Here is an 18,568-nt window from a genome sequence, read left to right as displayed (position 1 = left end):
TTAGAAACACTTCGAGTCCAATAAGTTACTATCGTAATCACAATGATGCCAGTTTTTGTTTCTTGAATGATTCAAATCCCTCATCTTGTGGCCTGATGATGTTAGTCTTTTCCGTAATCACAATGATGTCAGTTTTTGTTTCTTGAATGATTGAAATAACATCATATTCCATACGAATATCCTTGTTTGAAATAGTATTACTATTTTCATCCACACCTAAAGACGCATCAGAATTAGATATTACCTCAGAATTTTATACTACTTGTGTTTTTTTCTATCTAGTAACAGGTTGGTTGTGGGCAAATTCCTCAACACATTCCCTGTTACAATATCCACTAACAATTTGGTTGAGGGCGAATCTCTTAACATGTTCTCTTTTAACATATCCATTAACAACTTGGTTGTGGGCGAATCCGTCAGCACGTTCTCTGCTAATGGTTGACGGCCTAAGGTTTGCATTCACATTCACATGCTTGATAAGCCTCTCCACGAGTTGGTCTAATCGATGATGCATTCTATCTATTGCTAATCATGCTGCATTGATACTCCGATCACCGTCAAAGGTTGTGTTTTTAAACTTGCCTTCTGTCGTTGAACCAGGAGAAACCTCGCTCTTGATGTTAACTGACGCAACGGAAAACTCAGCAAACCCTTAGATCTTCATCTAAAGACTATAGAACCGAAACTAAAAAAAATTAACTAAAATACTAAATTTTATTGATTAAACTGAATTCAATTAACAACTATTAGGTCCCCTTTATATAGTAATAAGTTTCCTAAACCTAATCAAAATAGAATTAACAACTTCTAAATAAATAAAATACTAAAATCCAAGTCTCCTAAAAATGTGAATTAACTGCAAAAACTAATAATTCTCTACTAATGGGCCTAGAAAGTTTCCTAAATAGGTCTACACCCGCAAGTGCACGGGTGTCAAGTTGTAAATTCCGGTAAGACCGGTTCGTTCCTCAGAGACTAAGTCAAACTCAAATACTAACCTTAAAACTATTGTGATTTTAAAATTGAATTGATGGTAATCTTGGTTCAAATAAAAATAACACATAAACTTTGAAAAAAAACAAATAAGTTGATATTCAGAAAAAGGGAACCTAGGGTTTTCGAATCCGTCCTCCTAACAATTCTAACGACGATTTACTTTGATCAATCAAAAAATTCTTTGTATAACTCAAATTCTAGTCCATGAATGGTCGAAAAACCCGGAAGATTTTATCATGAAAAGCAATAAAATTATTAACAAATCATATCGATAAAATTAATTATGAATAACTTCATCTAAAATCCTAGATACAAGATTAGTCACTCATAGACATTACATAAAAAAAAATAGAAAATAAAGTAAAGAGAGAGAAGAGAAAACAGACTTTTTCTTCGCTGGAATTGGTTTCCTTCTGATTTTCCACTAGCAGCCAAACACACTCCCGATAGAAAACGATTTTCTCATCTTCTCGGAATTGCATTCTCTGTGGGAAAATAGTTTTCCCATCTATTTTCTCGTCTTCCCCACTGTTTTCTCTTTCTAACTTTCTATTTCTTTTTCTCTTAACCTCTTTCTCTCACTATAATCTCTGTTAATCTCTCTCTCACTAAAAGAGATACACAAAAAGAATGAAAAAATTAAGATAGCTTTCTGTTTTTATTTTAAACCGAAAAGTGATGATAAATAACTCCCACTCAATACATTAATCTCTCTCTCTCTTTCTCTCTGTAATTTCTCTCTCTCACTAAGAAGTAATTTCAGACAGAACAATAGATGATGATGATGATTGAGTGGATGATGATCTCTGTTTCTCTCTCTAACTCTTTTTCTTATTCTTAGCCGTGGTGAGATGTCCTGCTCCTGTTTCTGCCATTTACTATATAGAAGGAGAGAAGGATAATCAAATCCGAAATCTCTCTGTCTAAAAGTCTTCCATTTTCATTCCTCTATTTCCTTCTCGGTTTCTATCATTCCCACAACTCTCTTTCTTTCCTTCTTTTCTTTCTGATTTTAAAATCCTCTTATGATTCTCTCTTTTTCTAATCTCGGCTCTTTCATTCCCGCAACTTTCTTTCTTTCCTTCTCTGATTCGAAATACTTTCTTTAGAAAATGGTTGTTTGGGTCAAAATATTAGCTATAATGACTAAAAGAACCTGTATTTTTTTGTATTGTCTAAAAGTTGACAAAATATTATGGTTAATAATATATAAAGCTTAAAATAATATAGATAATTACTAATGAGGTCAATTTACACTTTTTTTATCTCGAAAATACCCTTGGCTACAAAAATTAAACCGTGTAAACCCGAAATTAGAGTTCTCTTTCTCTCTCCAGAAACTAGGGTTCTTCTTTTGTTCTTCTCTGTGCAGATTCGAAGCTCAGATAAACAAGGATGATTGTCTGAGATAATTAGGGTTCTTCTTCTGTTAGACATGCGTGCATGAGAGGACAACCATTGGTGTCGAAGTCTGGTGTTCTTACGATTTAATCAATATTCCTTCCAACGAATTTGGTAAATTCAAATCCATATTCTCCATTATAATTGTCGGAGATAATTTTGGGTTTGGATTTTCACGGGAATACTCACTAGTTGCCCTAGGTGTTGCTGGTGTTAAAGGTGTTGCTGAAACTCATGGAAGAAGGTTCAATTGGTGATGTTAATTGTATGCAAGAAGACTCAATTTGGCAAAATTCAAATCTTATGTTAATAATACAACTAGGGAAGCGTATAAATTGCTGCCACTTCGCATTATTGAAACTGAATTTCATCAAAACTCTCATGTTGGAAGTGGTTTGATCAATTTGTATTCTAATTGTGGTCTGGTATTTTAGATGCAAGGGAAGTGTTCGAAGAAATTCCGAAACCCGATTTGGTTCTTTGGAACAATATGATATAAGGTAGAATTCCAACTTTTCTTTAATTATATTGATAGTAGTAGCTTCTTCATCAATTCGAAGACTTTTTCGTCAAAATTAGCACTACTAGTGCATGGTAGATGTTAAGTGAATTCCTCTCTTCAATGAATTTTGAGTTCAAATTTTCTATACCATTCTTGGTAAAGAATAAAACAACCATAAAAATTAGATGAGAGATTTGAAGATGGAAGACAGAAAATCTATTTCAATTTTTTCATCATTTGTTGACGAAGAAACAAGTCATATGATTTTTTGGTCTTCCAGTCGTATATTTGCATTTGAGTACCACGTCAATTTTTGTGAGCAACTATCACTTTGAAAAGGTCGGCCCTCGGATGTGTGGCGAATGTTTTGAGTTTTATTGGTTCCGTCTTGATCAATTTCTGGTTAGTCCACGGATTATCGTTGATAAATTCGAGTAATGGGAACATTTAAGATGTAAATATGAATGGTGTTCCAGTGGTACAGACATTGCAACTATAGAAAGATTTCTTAGGAAGAACATCAGGCATTGCCCGCCTCTAATGATGCAATTGATTGTAGTCGGTGACCTTGTAGAAGTGTAGGACAACATATCTTGGAAAATCGGGACAGTTGTGAAGGTTAGCGATGTGCTATTTTTTGGTTAAACTACTTTTGACCTTCCAAGAATTAAGAGTTCAAATACATGTTCTGACAAAGAATTGTTTAGACCATGTAAAATTTTCAAAAAGATAATTCATAATCTACAGGGATTTTATGGCATATGCAAGAAAGTTTTAGATTAAATCATCATATACTGAGGGTTTAAGCACTGTTAAAAGTGTTTGTTGTTGTGGAGTTTTAGTCAGAAGTCTTTGTATGCAGGTCGGGCTTGAAAAGGATAATACAATTGGAGTTAAACAACAGGATAGTGTAAACGGGGTTCCGGAAAATGCTTCTGTACCAACAGGTTCTATTGAGAGCTTGGTAGATGATACTCTGGTTGGGAATGATAACAATGAGCAGGCAGCAAGTGACATTCCAAATTCTTAGAAGGAACCATATGATGTGGCCTGTGTGATCGAGATTTTTCAATTTTTATGTTCCCTTTCGAATGGTGGTGAGCAGATTGAAATGAGCCCTAGGTTGAACTGGACGGAATTTGATGACGATGTCCCACTCTTTGCCTTGGAATTGATAAATTCTGCTATTGAATTAGGGGAACCCATTATAAGCAGTTATCCGGAGTTTTTTGTTTTGATACAAGAAGACCTATTTCCCAACTTAATGCAGTTTGGCTTGTCGATGAGCCCCCTAATTCTGTCAGTGGTCTCCAACATTATCTTGAACCTATATCTCCATTTGCGAGCAGAGCTAAAACTACTGCTTGAAGCCTTTTTCTCATCTATAATTTCGAGGCTTACACAAAGCAAGCATGGGGATGACTCTTATCAACAACACGAGGTTTTAATGGAGGCTCTAGTCGATCTCTGCAGGCAGAAGACATTTATGACAGTAATGTATTCTAACTTCGATTGTGACATATCTAGCAGTAACTTACTACCCTGTGTTCCCTTTGTAAGCATAAATTCTCTGCCTTAGTGATTCTTCATCATCTTCACAGGGAAGAAAGATGGGTGGATGTGAAGGTCATTGTAGATTGGGGAATGAATACCTAATTTTCTAACTTTACTGCTTCATTGTTGTGGAGTTGAAGAACCTGATTTTGGGACTTCATTTCTTTTTCTTTTTTTATCTTCTCAATTCTTGTTCATCTCCAAATCTTGTTAATGAAGTCTTTAATTCTTCTTCGTCTAATATCCACTTTTTAAACATAAACAATATTACATATCAACTAAATCAATGAATCGATCACATATCAAATGAATGCAGAACGAAAAGATCACAAGAGAAAAAAATTTGATGAAAGTTTCTTACAAATCTAAAGTACTGTCTTCGACTTCTTCGAGCTTCTCGATATGCAAATCAAATTTGCAAGATATGCAACTCAAGATTATATTATGCGAAACTTGCAAATCATGTTTGCAATATACATCATGCAAACACAGTTTGCAGTTTACATTATGCAAACACACGTTTGCAGAACAGATTTTTGCAAACACGTTTGCAGAGCAGATTTTTGCAAACACGTTTGCAGAGCAGATTTTTGCAAACACGTTTGCACAGCAGATTTTTGCAAACACGTTTGCACAGCAGATTTTTGCAAACACGTTTGCACAGCAGATTTTTGCAAACACGTTTGCACAGCAGATTTTTGCAAACACGTTTGCACAACAGATTTTTGCAAACACGTTTGCACAACATGTTTGCAGAAAAACGTAAAGGAAAAAAACGCCGTTTTTTTGGGGTTTTTTTTCTTTTGAAAAAAGTATTGAAAGTGGATCTTGTTAGAAAGCTAATGAAAAACCATTTCTAAATATATAATTTTTATAGAAATCCGACGTCTCAAACAAAAGTTATGTCGATTTAAAGTTTAAAGAAAAATAAAAGAATTTAGTTACACAAAATGACAAAAAGGGGTATTTTAGTATGGGTTATTTCCCTAATGGCCCCCTACTTTGTGACCAGCTTCCCGCCTGGCCCCCTACTTTACAAGAAATACCCATATGGCCCCCTAAAACCGTTAACTTTAACTTTCCGTCACTCTCTCTCCTCCATCTCTTTTTCTCTCTCTGCCATGTCACGCCACCTCATCTGTTAGGCCACCTCATCACCATCTCCGGCAGAGGTCGCCGGCCGGCCAAATTCCCGGCCGGCGACCTTCAAACTAAAAAAAAAAAATGTTTTTTTTTTTTTTTCTCTCTTCCTCTCTCTTTCTCTAAAATTACTCCGGCGAAGGGAGACCTTCGCCGGAGTGGTCTGTTCTTGAAGAACAGATCTCGGTCTGTTCGTGAAGAACATACCCGGGTCTGTTCTTCAATGAACAGACCGAGATCTGTTCTTGAAGAACAGACCGAGATCTGTTCTTGAAGAACAGACCGAGATCTGTTCTTGAAGAACAGACCGAGATCTGTTCTTGAAGAACAGACCGAGATCTGTTCTTGAAGAACAGACCGAGATCTGTTCTTGAAGAACAGACCGAGATCTGTTCTTGAAGAACAGACCGAGATCTGTTCTTGAAGAACAGACCGAGATCTGTTCTTGAAGAACAGACCGAGATCTGTTCATTGAAGAACAGACCTTGGTCTGTTCATTGAAGAACAGACCACTCCGGCGAAGGTCTCCCTTCGCCGGAGTAATTTTAGAGAGAGAGAGAGGAAGAGAGAGAGGAAGAGAGAAAAAAAAAAAAAAATTTTTTAGTTTGAAGGTCGCCGGCCGGAAATTTGGCCGGCCGGCGACCTCTGCCGGAGATGGTGATGAGGTGGCCTAACAGATGAGGTGGCGTGACATGGCAGAGAGAGAAAAAGAGATGGAGGAGAGAGAGTGACGGAAAGTTAAAGTTAACGGTTTTAGGGGGCCATATGGGTATTTCTTGTAAAGTAGGGGGCCAGGCGGGAAGCTTGTCACAAAGTAGGGGGCCATTAGGGAAATAACCCTTTTAGTATTTGCACACTTTTTGACCTGAATAATAATTTTCAAATGTTGTGTGCTTTTCTACTCATTTTCAATATTATTTTGACCTTTCTAGAAATTACCTCTACTTTCTTTCTCTCTCTATATTGTGTTTTCTTTCCTTCTCGGTTTTAAACTTTCAAATCTTTCCTTTTCTCTCTCTAAATGAAATCAGAGAAGAAAAGAAAGTAATAGTTTCCAAAACTTGTGGAAACTAACCAATCCCGTGTGGTTGCTGGAGAGATGAGCCGATAACGTGCACCACGGCCATGTTAGGGAGATTGCAACGCGAGGCAATAAACACGGGATCTAGGAGATCGTTCACCAACCGTCGGATCTTATAGACGCGCTAGGCTGCACTGTAATATAATGCTTCGGGATACATGGAATTGTTGGCTACTGGATATCCCTACGTACAACCTTGTGTAACCGAAAATAGACCGAATATCCTTGCAACCGTCTGATTTGATTTCTTCTTGCGCGCCACGTGTTGCAACATTTGTGCTGACCTTTGGTCAACGTATTTGGACCCAAACTTTGACTCGCTCTATCTTTCTCGTCAGGACTCCGATTCAACCTCTGTTTTCGCCGGTGGGTTTGTCTTGGACCCTACATTTCATTCGCACCAAAATTTCTAGAATACCCTGATCTCCAAATGACCAAAATGCCCTCAGCATGCCTTTCTATCGATTTTAATCGTTTGTCACACTGAACTCCCTAAAAGACACCTGAGAAAGAAAAACAAACAATTCATCAGAGTAACGGCTCGAATTGGACTAACTAGTCCAAATTAAGAGATTCAGATGAGACATTTTCATGACTCATCATCTACTAACAAAAATATTAAACTCCTAAAACTATTACATTTTTAGATATTCAATATGTTCGAAATATCTTCTGAAAATCTCCCAACATCAATAAAAAATGGCCAAATTTGTTAAAGGCAATGTATTTTTCATCTAAGACTCGATCAAAACAAGTTAACCAAGTATATTAAATTTTATGACCCGCGATAGGATGTCGGACAGTAGGTGTATTTATTATAAATGAACCCTAAAGAATATGTAATGTCTACAAAAATAGTCTAGAACGAAACGAAAATGCTGTATCGAAGAAGTATATCCTTAGCATATCCGATACTTACAGGATTGCGCACCGTAAGTAGACTAAAAATAGATTGAACTGGGGCCATGTTTTTTTTTGAATCCAAGGGAAACATATCCATTAATAAGTGATAAAATCACAATGATACAAGGATGATAATTCTTATTTCCCTCCTCTGGATACCTCATGCGAGTTACATACCTGTAACTGCAAATGCCTCCTGAAGGGAAAGAAATTAGACTAGACACAGACGCAAGGGATCCTAAAGATCCGAGAAAAGAGACCCTAAAGATCTGACAAAAGGATCCTAAAGATCCGTGAAAGGAGACCCTAAAGGTCTAACAAAAACGAAATAATTATACTAAGTAGTAGGCAAAAACTGATAAAACAAATAATAAAAATACTAATTTACATCCTCGCCGGAAAACCTCCATTGTCGTCAGAAAACCGCCATTGTCGCCGGAAAACCTCCATTGTCGTCAGAAAACCGCCATTGTCGCCGGAAAACCAACGCAGGAAAGGCTTATAGTAATCACCATTCTGACCAAAATCTTTTGTTAGAGAAATGAGATGCATGCTTCACCAGAACATCAACCGTCTCCATTATTTGGTGATGATTAAGATGGTCATCTTGTTGGAATCGGAGCCGATTTTGGATCGGTTAAAGTCGTCAAACTCAGAAACGGAGCATGCCATTGCGTTCGTCTCGTCGAGCTCTTAAGTTTAGACTCAAGAATCACTCAAATCCGATTCCGGATGAATGAGATATTCAAGTCCGAAGTTTGATCGATGTTTGGTTGATTTAGGGACTAAGTCGCAATAAGGAAAAGTTGGTTTAGGGACCATTTACGCAAAGCGGACACGGCCAGATCTGATGGCAGGCGTTCCTCCCGAGATCTTGAGCGAGATCTGACGGTCCTCATTGTTGCCGACAGAAACCGTTGCTAAGAAGTGATCCGTCACGTTTCTTTTCAACAGATGCGTCCCTAAAAGCCAACAGACCTGTCCCTTATGAATGTATCTATTCGAAACCTATTTATAGGACCCAAATCAACTCCAAATTTCAATCCGTTTTTTCCAGAGTGTCAAGCATTGTTAGAAGATCATATTAGAGTGTCTAAGAGAAAGATTTAGCAGAGTTTTCAAGGAGTTTCATAAGCAAGAAGTTTGGTCCATTTGCATAAGTCAGAGGTTAGTATACTTTCAAGTTCGACTGCTTTCTGATTCGAAGTACCATTGAATCGAAAGGTTAATCGTTGTATCCTGGGAGACAAACGCCGGTAACTGTTTGGTACTATACAGTGCGTCAATTGTCTTAAGGAAAGAGGAATACCTCGCCTCGATTAAAAAAAAAATTATTTTTCTTCTAATCCTCCGATTTTCTTTTTCTTTTTAGTCTATCTGATTTCTTAATCAAAGACATTCTGATTTTCCAAATCAGAAGTGTGTTGATTTTTTAAAGTAATAAATCAGTAAACACAAAAGGATACAATTCCTCTTTCCGATCTTAAATCGATAGTGAAATTCGACTACGAATCATCTGTTCTGGATAACAGACATTATCGGTTAGAAATACGAAAGATATTGAGTTGTTTTATTCCTTAGTTTTTCTCCATTAATTTGGAAAGAAAGTGTTTTTGATTAATTTACAAATAAAATCAAACCAGTTTCACCAGTGATTCGGTTATAGACTCGCTGAGTCAACTCGTTGAATCGGTACACCGAAACCAACAATCTTAAGACAATTGAGTTACTTCGGTATACTGAACTAATTTTCTGTGTCAGACAGAAATAGAGATGGCAACAACTGGTGAAGCCATAACGAAAAGTGTTGGTCCTGTCCATGCCGAAAAACCGGAGAAGTTTAAGGGCATCGATTTTAAGCGATGGGCACAGAAGATGATGTTTTATCTAACCACTTTAGGGTTAGTAAAATATCTGACTGAAGACCAACCAGTCCTTCGAGAAGACGGAGATATCCAACATACTTCGGCCGTAGAGGCCTGGAAGCATAGTAATTTTTTATGTAAGAATTACATTCTGAATTCGTTGGATGATGGGCTTTATAATGTGTATTGTGTTATTGATAGTGCAAAAGAATTATGGAACACACTACACAATAAATATAAAGCCGAAACTGCAGGAGTGAAGAAATTTATCGTTGGAAGATTTCTGGACTTTAAAATGGTTGACTCTAAACCAGTCATAACCCAAGTTCAAGAATTCCAAATAATTCTTCAGGAATTAAAGGCCGAATCATTGGTAACAAATGAAGCTTTTCAAGTCCGAGCAATGATTGAAAAATTGCCTCCGGGTTGGAAAGACTTCAAGAATTACCTTCGTCATAAAAATAAAGATATGAGCCTTGAAGAACTTATCCTCAAACTTCGAATAGAAGAGGATAGTCGTACTGCAGAGAAGAAGACAGAGAAGTCTTCAAATACTCAAAAGTAAACGTCATCGAAGGGGGACCAAAACTAAAGCGGAAACGCTCGGGCCGTGAAGTGGGCTCAGGAAAGCCGACGAAGAAGAGTTTCGACGGCAACTGCTTCAACTGTGGCAAGAAGGGGCATCTTGCCAAAGATTGTCGTTCTAAAAATGACAAGATCAACAAGAAAAAGAAAGCTAAGCATCAGGCTTCTCTTGTTGAAGATGAAGATGTCCAGAACCTGTGTGCAATGGTTACTGGAATCGAAGATGTGGCTGAAAAGTTTCAGAATATGAACCTCTGTGCGGTTATTTCTGAAGTTAACCTAGTTGGAAATCCAAAAGAATGGTGGATCGACACTGGAGCCATGAGGCACGTTTGTGCAGATAGAACCATGTTCTCCACTTATACCAAACTTGAAGAAGGCGAGACACTGTTTATGGGAAACGCCGCAACAAGTCAAGTTCAGGGTAAAGGGAAAGTTATCCTGAAGTTCACTTCAGGAAAAGAAGTAACCCTAAATGACGTCCTGCATGCACCAGACATTCGAAAGAATCTTGTGTCTGGGTCGCTCCTTAGCAAGAACGGATTCAAACTTGTATTTGTTTCCGATAATTTTGTTTTATCCAAAAACGGAATGTATGTGGGAAAAGGGTACTTATGTGGAGGGCTCTTTAAATTGAATGTTGCAACTGTAACTCCAAATATTATTAATAAAGAAAAAGCATTAGCTTATGTCGTTGATTCTTGTAATATTTGGCATGAGAGACTAGGTCATGTTCATTATAACTCTTTGAGAAAGTTAATGCACATGGACTTAATACCGACGTTTGATATTAATTCTTCGGAAAAATGTCAAACGTGTGTAGAGTCTAAATTGACAAAGACTCCTTTTCATTCTGTGGAAAGAAATACAGAACCATTAGAGTTGATTCACAGTGACATATGTGATTTAAAAATGGTTCAGACTAGAGGAGGTAAAAAGTATTTTATCACCTTCATAGACGATAGTACAAGATACTGTCACGTTTACTTGCTAAGAAGTAAAGATGAAGCAGTAGAGAAATTCAAAATCTATAAGAATGAAGTTGAAAATCAACTTAATCGAAAAATTAAGATTTTGAGAAGCGATAGAGGCGGAGAGTATGAATCCCCTTTCGCTGAAATTTGTGCCGAAAGCGGCATCATTCATCAGACTACTGCTCCTTATACACCTCAACAAAATGGTGTAGCAGAGCGAAAGAATCGAACTCTGAAGGAGATGATGAATGCATTATTACTCAGTTCTGGATTACCTCAGAACTTGTGGGGGGAGGCAATATTGTCGGCCAACTACTTATTAAATAAGTTACCTCACAAGAAAACAGGTAAGATACCTTATGAGTTGTGGAACGGCCGAAAACCATCCTTTAAATTCATTAAAGTGTGGGGGTGTCTAGCCAAAGTCCTGGTGCCTTTACCTAAACGGGTCAAAATAGGACCAAGGACAATAGACTGTATTTTCGTTGGATATGCAGAAAATAGTAGTGCATATAGATTCCTGGTTCACAAGTCTGATATTGAAGATATACATATAAATATAATCTTAGAATCACGGGATGCCGAATTCTTTGAAAACATATTTCCATGTAAATCTATATCAGAGGAAAAATCTCTAAAGAGAGTCAGAAATGAAGAAAATACAGAAATCTCTGAAAGAGATAAAAATCTAGTAGAGGACAAGTCGGAAGAGCCTCGAAAGAGTAAAAGGGCAAGGGTAGAAAAAACCTTTGGTCCTGATTTTCTAACTTATATGTTAGAAAGTGAGCCTCAGACATACAAAGAAGCTATGTCGACTCCAGAAGCTCCTTTTTGGAAAGAGGCAGTGAACAGTGAGATTGAGTCCATTATGAATAACCATACATGGGAGTTAGTAGATCTCCCGATAGGTTGCAAACCATTAGGTTGCAAATGGATCTTCAAAAGGAAATTGAAGACAGATGGATCAATCGACAAATACAAAGCCAGACTTGTGGCTCAAGGATTTAGGCAGAGAGAAGGTCTAGATTATTTCGACACTTACTCTCCTGTTACTCGAATCACGTCAATAAGATTGCTAATTGCGATAACATCTATCCACAATCTAGAAATACATCAGATGGATGTAAAGACAGCTTTCTTAAATGGACAACTGGAAGAAGAGATCTATATGACTCAACCAGAAGGGTTTGTGGTACCCAGCAAAGAGAAGAAAGTGTGTAAGTTAGTAAAGTCGCTTTATGGTTTAAAGCAGGCTCCTAAGCAGTGGCACTTGAAATTTGATCAAGCAATGTTATCAAATGGGTTCAAAATAAATGAATGTGACAAGTGCGTCTACACTAAGGTCACTGCTAAAGGATGTGTAATCCTATGTCTGTACGTAGATGACATGCTTATTATGGGAGATAATTTAGATGTCATAAACACAACTAAGCAAATGTTGTCGAAGAATTTCGACATGAAAGACTTAGGTAGGGCCGAAGTCATTCTCGGAATAAAAATATCTAGAAGTTCTTCTGGGATAAAATTATCTCAGACTCACTACGTTGAGAAAATTCTAGAAAAATTCAGCAAGAATGATATGAGTTTAGCTCGGACACCGATAGATCCGACTGTGCATTTGATGAAAAATCGCGGTCAAGGAGTAAACCAGTTAAGGTACTCACAGATTATCGGAAGTCTGATGTACTTGATGAATTGTACACGTCCAGACATAGCTTATTCTGTTAGCAAATTGAGTAGGTTTACTAGCAATCCAAGTAAAGAACATTGGACGGCTATAGTAAGGGTACTCAGGTATTTGAGACAGACTAAAGAGTATGGGCTATTATATACCAAATATCCAGAAGTATTAGAGGGATATGCGGATGCCAACTGGATCTCAGATACTGATGATACCAAGTCAACTAGTGGATACATATTCACACTGGGTGGGGCGGCCATATCATGGAAATCCTCAAAGCAAACATGCATAGCTCGATCGACAATGGATTCCGAATTCATTGCTCTGGATAAAGCAGGAGAAGAGGCAGAGTGGCTGCGACACTTCCTAGAGGACATTCCTATATGGACTAAGCCGGTGCCTGCAATAAAAATACACTGCGATAATCAGGCAGCTATTGCAAGAGCACATAGTAAAATGTATAACGGTAAGTCACGACACATTCGTCGACGACATAACACCGTAAAGCAATTACTCTCAGAAGGAGTCATAACAGTAGATTATGTCAAATCTAAGGATAACCTAGCGGATCCATTTACAAAAGGGTTACCTAGAGAGTTAGTAATTGCTTCATCAAGGGGAATGGGACTTTTGCCTAAAGTAAATGAGTAAAGTCATAACGGAAACCCAACCTATGTGACTGGAGATCCCAAGATGTAGGTTCAACGGGAAAACTGAAGTTATATACTGACTCGAACGGAACACTGAAAGAGATTTATCTCTTACCCATTCCTAGGATGACATCAGTGTTGTCTGCAATGAGAGGTTAAGCGTTAAGCTTTTAATGAATCCGAAAACTTAGAACTTGAGTCTAACGTGAGGTATAGCAGAATACCTTATTACGGATAACCTATATGTGTGCGAACTGATGCCGGTTCTATGAGAAGGTCGTAATGGCCGACTTCTCTAGAGCACACATGAAAACCAGGTTGTTCAGGGCCGAAATGAACACAACCGAGAACTTTTGAAAGTAAGGAACTAGCTGTGTGATAGTTACTCGTTGGTTTACAACTCATGGGACCCAGTTCAAGACATAGTTCACTAAGGTCTTTGTAAACCCGATGGCTACTCACTACGGAAGATTCAAAGCCGCAAGCTATCTATCTCGATGCAGCGAAATTCCGCCTCTAACCTCTGTCAGTGTCAGTGTGTCAGTCTAGTAAGTCTGCATTATAGGAAATCTCGAATATTCATTCATGTGGGGGATTGTTGGAATCGGAGCCGATTTTGGATCGGTTAAAGTCGTCAAACTCAGAAACGGAGCATGCCATTGCGTTCGTCTCGTCGAGCTCTTAAGTTTAGACTCAAGAATCACTCAAATCCGATTCCGGATGAATGAGATATTCAAGTCCGAAGTTTGATCGATGTTTGGTTGATTTAGGGACTAAGTCGCAATAAGGAAAAGTTGGTTTAGGGACCATTTACGCAAAGCGGACACGGCCAGATCTGATGGCAGGCGTTCCTCCCGAGATCTTGAGCGAGATCTGACGGTCCTCATTGTTGCCGACAGAAACCGTTGCTAAGAAGTGATCCGTCACGTTTCTTTTCAACAGATGCGTCCCTAAAAGCCAACAGACCTGTCCCTTATGAATGTATCTATTCGAAACCTATTTATAGGACCCAAATCAACTCCAAATTTCAATCCGTTTTTTCCAGAGTGTCAAGCATTGTTAGAAGATCATATTAGAGTGTCTAAGAGAAAGATTTAGCAGAGTTTTCAAGGAGTTTCATAAGCAAGAAGTTTGGTCCATTTGCATAAGTCAGAGGTTAGTATACTTTCAAGTTCGACTGCTTTCTGATTCGAAGTACCATTGAATCGAAAGGTTAATCGTTGTATCCTGGGAGACAAACGCCGGTAACTGTTTGGTACTATACAGTGCGTCAATTGTCTTAAGGAAAGAGGAATACCTCGCCTCGATTAAAAAAAATTTATTTTTCTTCTAATCCTCCGATTTTCTTTTTCTTTTTAGTCTATCTGATTTCTTAATCAAAGACATTCTGATTTTCCAAATCAGAAGTGTGTTGATTTTTTAAAGTAATAAATCAGTAAACACAAAAGGATACAATTCCTCTTTCCGATCTTAAATCGATAGTGAAATTCGACTACGAATCATCTGTTCTGGATAACAGACATTATCGGTTAGAAATACGAAAGATATTGAGTTGTTTTATTCCTTAGTTTTTCTCCATTAATTTGGAAAGAAAGTGTTTTTGATTAATTTACAAATAAAATCAAACCAGTTTCACCAGTGATTCGGTTATAGACTCGCTGAGTCAACTCGTTGAATCGGTACACCGAAACCAACACATCTTCATCATCTTCTCTGGCGTCTTCATGGAATTGTTCCTGTTAATGGAAAATACCACAATTTTGGGATTCTTTCTCTGAAGGAATTCATCGAAAGTGGATGTAACCGTTAGGTTAGGGTTTTTTATGGTCCCTAGATACCATTAATGGAGGAAAAAAAAAACTATATACGAAAGAAAAACGGGTTCCGGCAAAGGGTCATCCCTTTGCCGGAGGAAAAAAAACTCAGATCTTGAACTTGGTTGTTGAGAGAGAGAGAGGGGGACGGTTGTTGAGAGAGATAAAAAAGTTTTTTTATTAACTGGGGCCATGTACTGTAGCAATTCATGTACCAAATAATATTGAACTAGGCGCATGTAATAGATTGGAGAACCTTACAAGTGCTCTATGTCATTCATAAAAAAACACGTATTAGACTCAAAATAACGTCACAAGTGAGGCAAAGAGTTTGAATAGTCCCTCAAGGATGAATGTTCCTCTCCTAATAACAATTGGCCTTTTCGGACATAAAAGATAAAGATGACACCACAAATTGGTGTGTAAATACAAAATGTATATTTCCAACTTAAAATAAGATTTGCAACAAAAAAAGACTTAAAATAAGATTTTCAACAAAAAAACTTGAAGTATGACACTTGAAAAAAAAATCTAAAATAGCACTATCTCCTTACAATGTTTTGCAATAATAAGTAGTTTTTAATTTTCTTTTTCTCTCATTCCATCTCGGAATTGTTACTTGCAGACAAAGATAAGTAGTAATTGAGATTAGGTTTGGCCGGTGGCTGAGAGTACATTTTATTATTAGTGATTAAGTTCAAAGGCTGACTAGATCGATTCCAAAATGATATATCTAGAATCTTTCTAACAAAGACTTAACTTAAAGTAGTGAAATAAATAACAATTACTTATAATTTATGTATCTCATAAAAAAAAAACTATAATTTATGTAGAAAAATTCCAAAGTCAAAAACATATGAGCATGCCTATAAATCCAAGAATGTTAAGAAAAACAATATGGGGAGGCAAAATACCTAGTATGCTGGAGATATTGTGGTCCCAAGGTAGACGTTGGTGTCACATAGGGAGACAAGACAAGGACTTGGCTTTTGGGGCCATGGAAGAGAGTAAAATTGTGTTAGGTTCGTAAATAAAAAAAGTCAATAAATCAAATAGTAAGAGATAAAGAAAAATTACCTCAACAAAGCTTCAATCTTGAAGCTTCTAGGGTTCTGCAAACTTTGGAAAAGACGAGAGAGAGAGAGAGAGACGAGTTTGAGATCTATCGGGAGGATTTTGGTTGATTTAAGAATTGGATTTGTGGTTGTAAAAATCCAAAATCCTAGCAAATCTTAAGGGGTAGGGTGGGATTTTGGGCCAATACAAATTATGGACTTAAGAATCCTTAGGATTCAAGAGTCATAGGATTTTTGGTAGCCAAACAAACCAAAAAATCATGAATCCTACCAAATTCCATTTTTGATAAGAATCCTGCAACCAAATACACCACAACTCAATTTCAACATGTAATACTATTTCCAAATACTTTCACTTTCAACTTTCTTTTTTTCTATTTATCTCCTGTATCAATTTCTTTCATAATTTTATAAGCCAAGTCTCTACATTGGGAGAAAAGCTCACTTTGGTTAAGTGATTACATGTATATCTTTTTGACCAGAGATACCTCATATCAGAATTTGAATCTTATCAATACTTCTAACAAATTATTTTAATGTCATTATACATGATGCCTATTGTACTCATACTAGGTTCCCACCGCGTCCTACGGACGCGGTAGATCCCTTTTGGCTGCGCCGTCGTGTTAAGAATATTGTAACAGTTGAATAGCCATTTTACATTTAGAGAAAATAATAATTATACATTAAACAACCAAGATGAGCAATCAAATACTAAGCTATTTACACTTAAAAAAAGAGAATTTTATTTAAAAAAAAAATATTTCATTGTACATTTAAAAAAGAGAATTACATTTAAAAAAGAAAAATAATATTTCATTGAAGCCTGAACTATAAAATAGATGTGAGAGATTGTTTTTTTCTTACAGTGAAAAGATATCAGTCTCGCAAGAGTCCTATTTATATATTTTTCGAAGTAGTTATTTGGGAAGTTTTTCATAAAAAAACCGATCAAGAATGTGGAAGAGAGATTTTCTCCCCACTAATTTCTCATCCTCCCACGTTTTTCTACTCAATAGAAAAAAAAGAGAGAAATATATGGGTAGTAGTTACTCTAACTAATTTTAGTTGATTTACATAGATACCCTTCTTTTTGTAGTCTATTTACATAAAAAAAAAATCATATCATCCGTCGGATGTGTTCCCAACCAAATCTCTAAAATAAAATGGACGGTCAGACTTATCCCCTGTATAACCGACTGACCTGTTTTAATATAATAGATCCCACGTTTTTCTACTCAATAGAAAAAAAAGAGAGAAATATATGGGTAGTAGTTACTCTAACTAATTTTAGTTGATTTACATAGATACCCTTCTTTTTGTAGTCTATTTACATAAAAAAAATCATATCATCCGTCGGATGTGTTCCCAACCAAATCTCTAAAATAAAATGGACGGTCAGACTTATCCCCTGTATAACCGACTGACCTGTTTTAATATAATAGATAATCTCGTATTTAAGAAAATGAGGATAATTTGGAAATTTAAACTCGATTTAGGTGGAGGTTCTCTCAATTGAGGGGTAGTTTCGAAATTTTAACACACGTAGACTACTGCCAGGCAATATATATGCACACACTGTGACCAAAAAAATAACATTGAAAGAGAAGAGCATTTGGTTGTAAAATTGAGTTGAGAAAATAAAGAGGATAATAATGGAGTTCTCCTGTCTTAGTTTGGTAACATTGATATGTCTTTGGTCATATTTGGGTGCAATTTTGCTTAAATTGAGAAACCCAATGGCAGCCAAACTGTTGGAGAAAGTTGGGTTTCGTTTGATTGTTCTACCCTTCTATTGGGCTACTTCCACAGTAGTTGGACCAAATAGCATCATCAAGTTCCTGATCTGGTTCATGGCTGCTCTTAATTTATTTGTTCTTGTTCTCACCTTTGGTGATAGTTCAACTAATGAGGCCAACATGTTACTGCCTGTTGTCAAATCATCAACTCCGGCTCCGGCACCGGAATCTGCTCCTGATAAAGGCGGCGTCCGCGGAGGTGGAGGATTCCAATATAAATGAAACTGTGAATTGGACAACAATATTATCTAATTAAGCTTGTTAGTTTTATTCATTTATTTTAATATGTTTGTTTTACTTGTTCGATTTCTGTTAATTACTGCTTATTTGTACAGTTTGTGGTTTGGAATATTAAAACAGGATTTGTTTGGGTGATTGTGGTGGCTGTAGCGGCTGTGGAAGTGGTGTTGGTCGTTGGGGTGAGACAGAAGAGAGAGTCCGGGGGAGAAAAGTAACTCTTGACAGAAAAGAGAGAATATAAAATTTAGAGTTAATTCCTATATAGCCCCCTACTTTGTGACCAGCTTCCTTTATGGCCCCCAAATTT

At 37.0% G+C, this 18,568-nt stretch overlaps 1 long non-coding RNA gene across 1 annotated transcript; it reads left to right on the top strand.

Annotated features, from left to right (window-relative positions):
- Positions 1-2,336: 2,336 nt before the first annotated feature.
- LOC147538954 (uncharacterized) lies at positions 2,337-4,694 on the top strand. Its single transcript, XR_015225844.1, has 2 exons — positions 2,337-2,897; positions 3,762-4,694. It is a non-coding gene; the product is annotated as an uncharacterized LOC147538954 (long non-coding RNA).
- The last annotated feature ends 13,874 nt before the right edge of the window (positions 4,695-18,568 follow it).

Source organism: Eschscholzia californica, unplaced genomic scaffold, assembly GCF_041429995.1.
Source record: "Eschscholzia californica isolate CP2 unplaced genomic scaffold, dmEscCali1.0.p SCAF_5, whole genome shotgun sequence".
In the NCBI taxonomy this organism is placed as follows: Eukaryota; Viridiplantae; Streptophyta; class Magnoliopsida; order Ranunculales; family Papaveraceae; genus Eschscholzia; species Eschscholzia californica.
The sequence above is the reverse complement of the archived record's forward strand: the minus strand, read 5'-3'. Positions and strand labels throughout refer to the sequence as shown.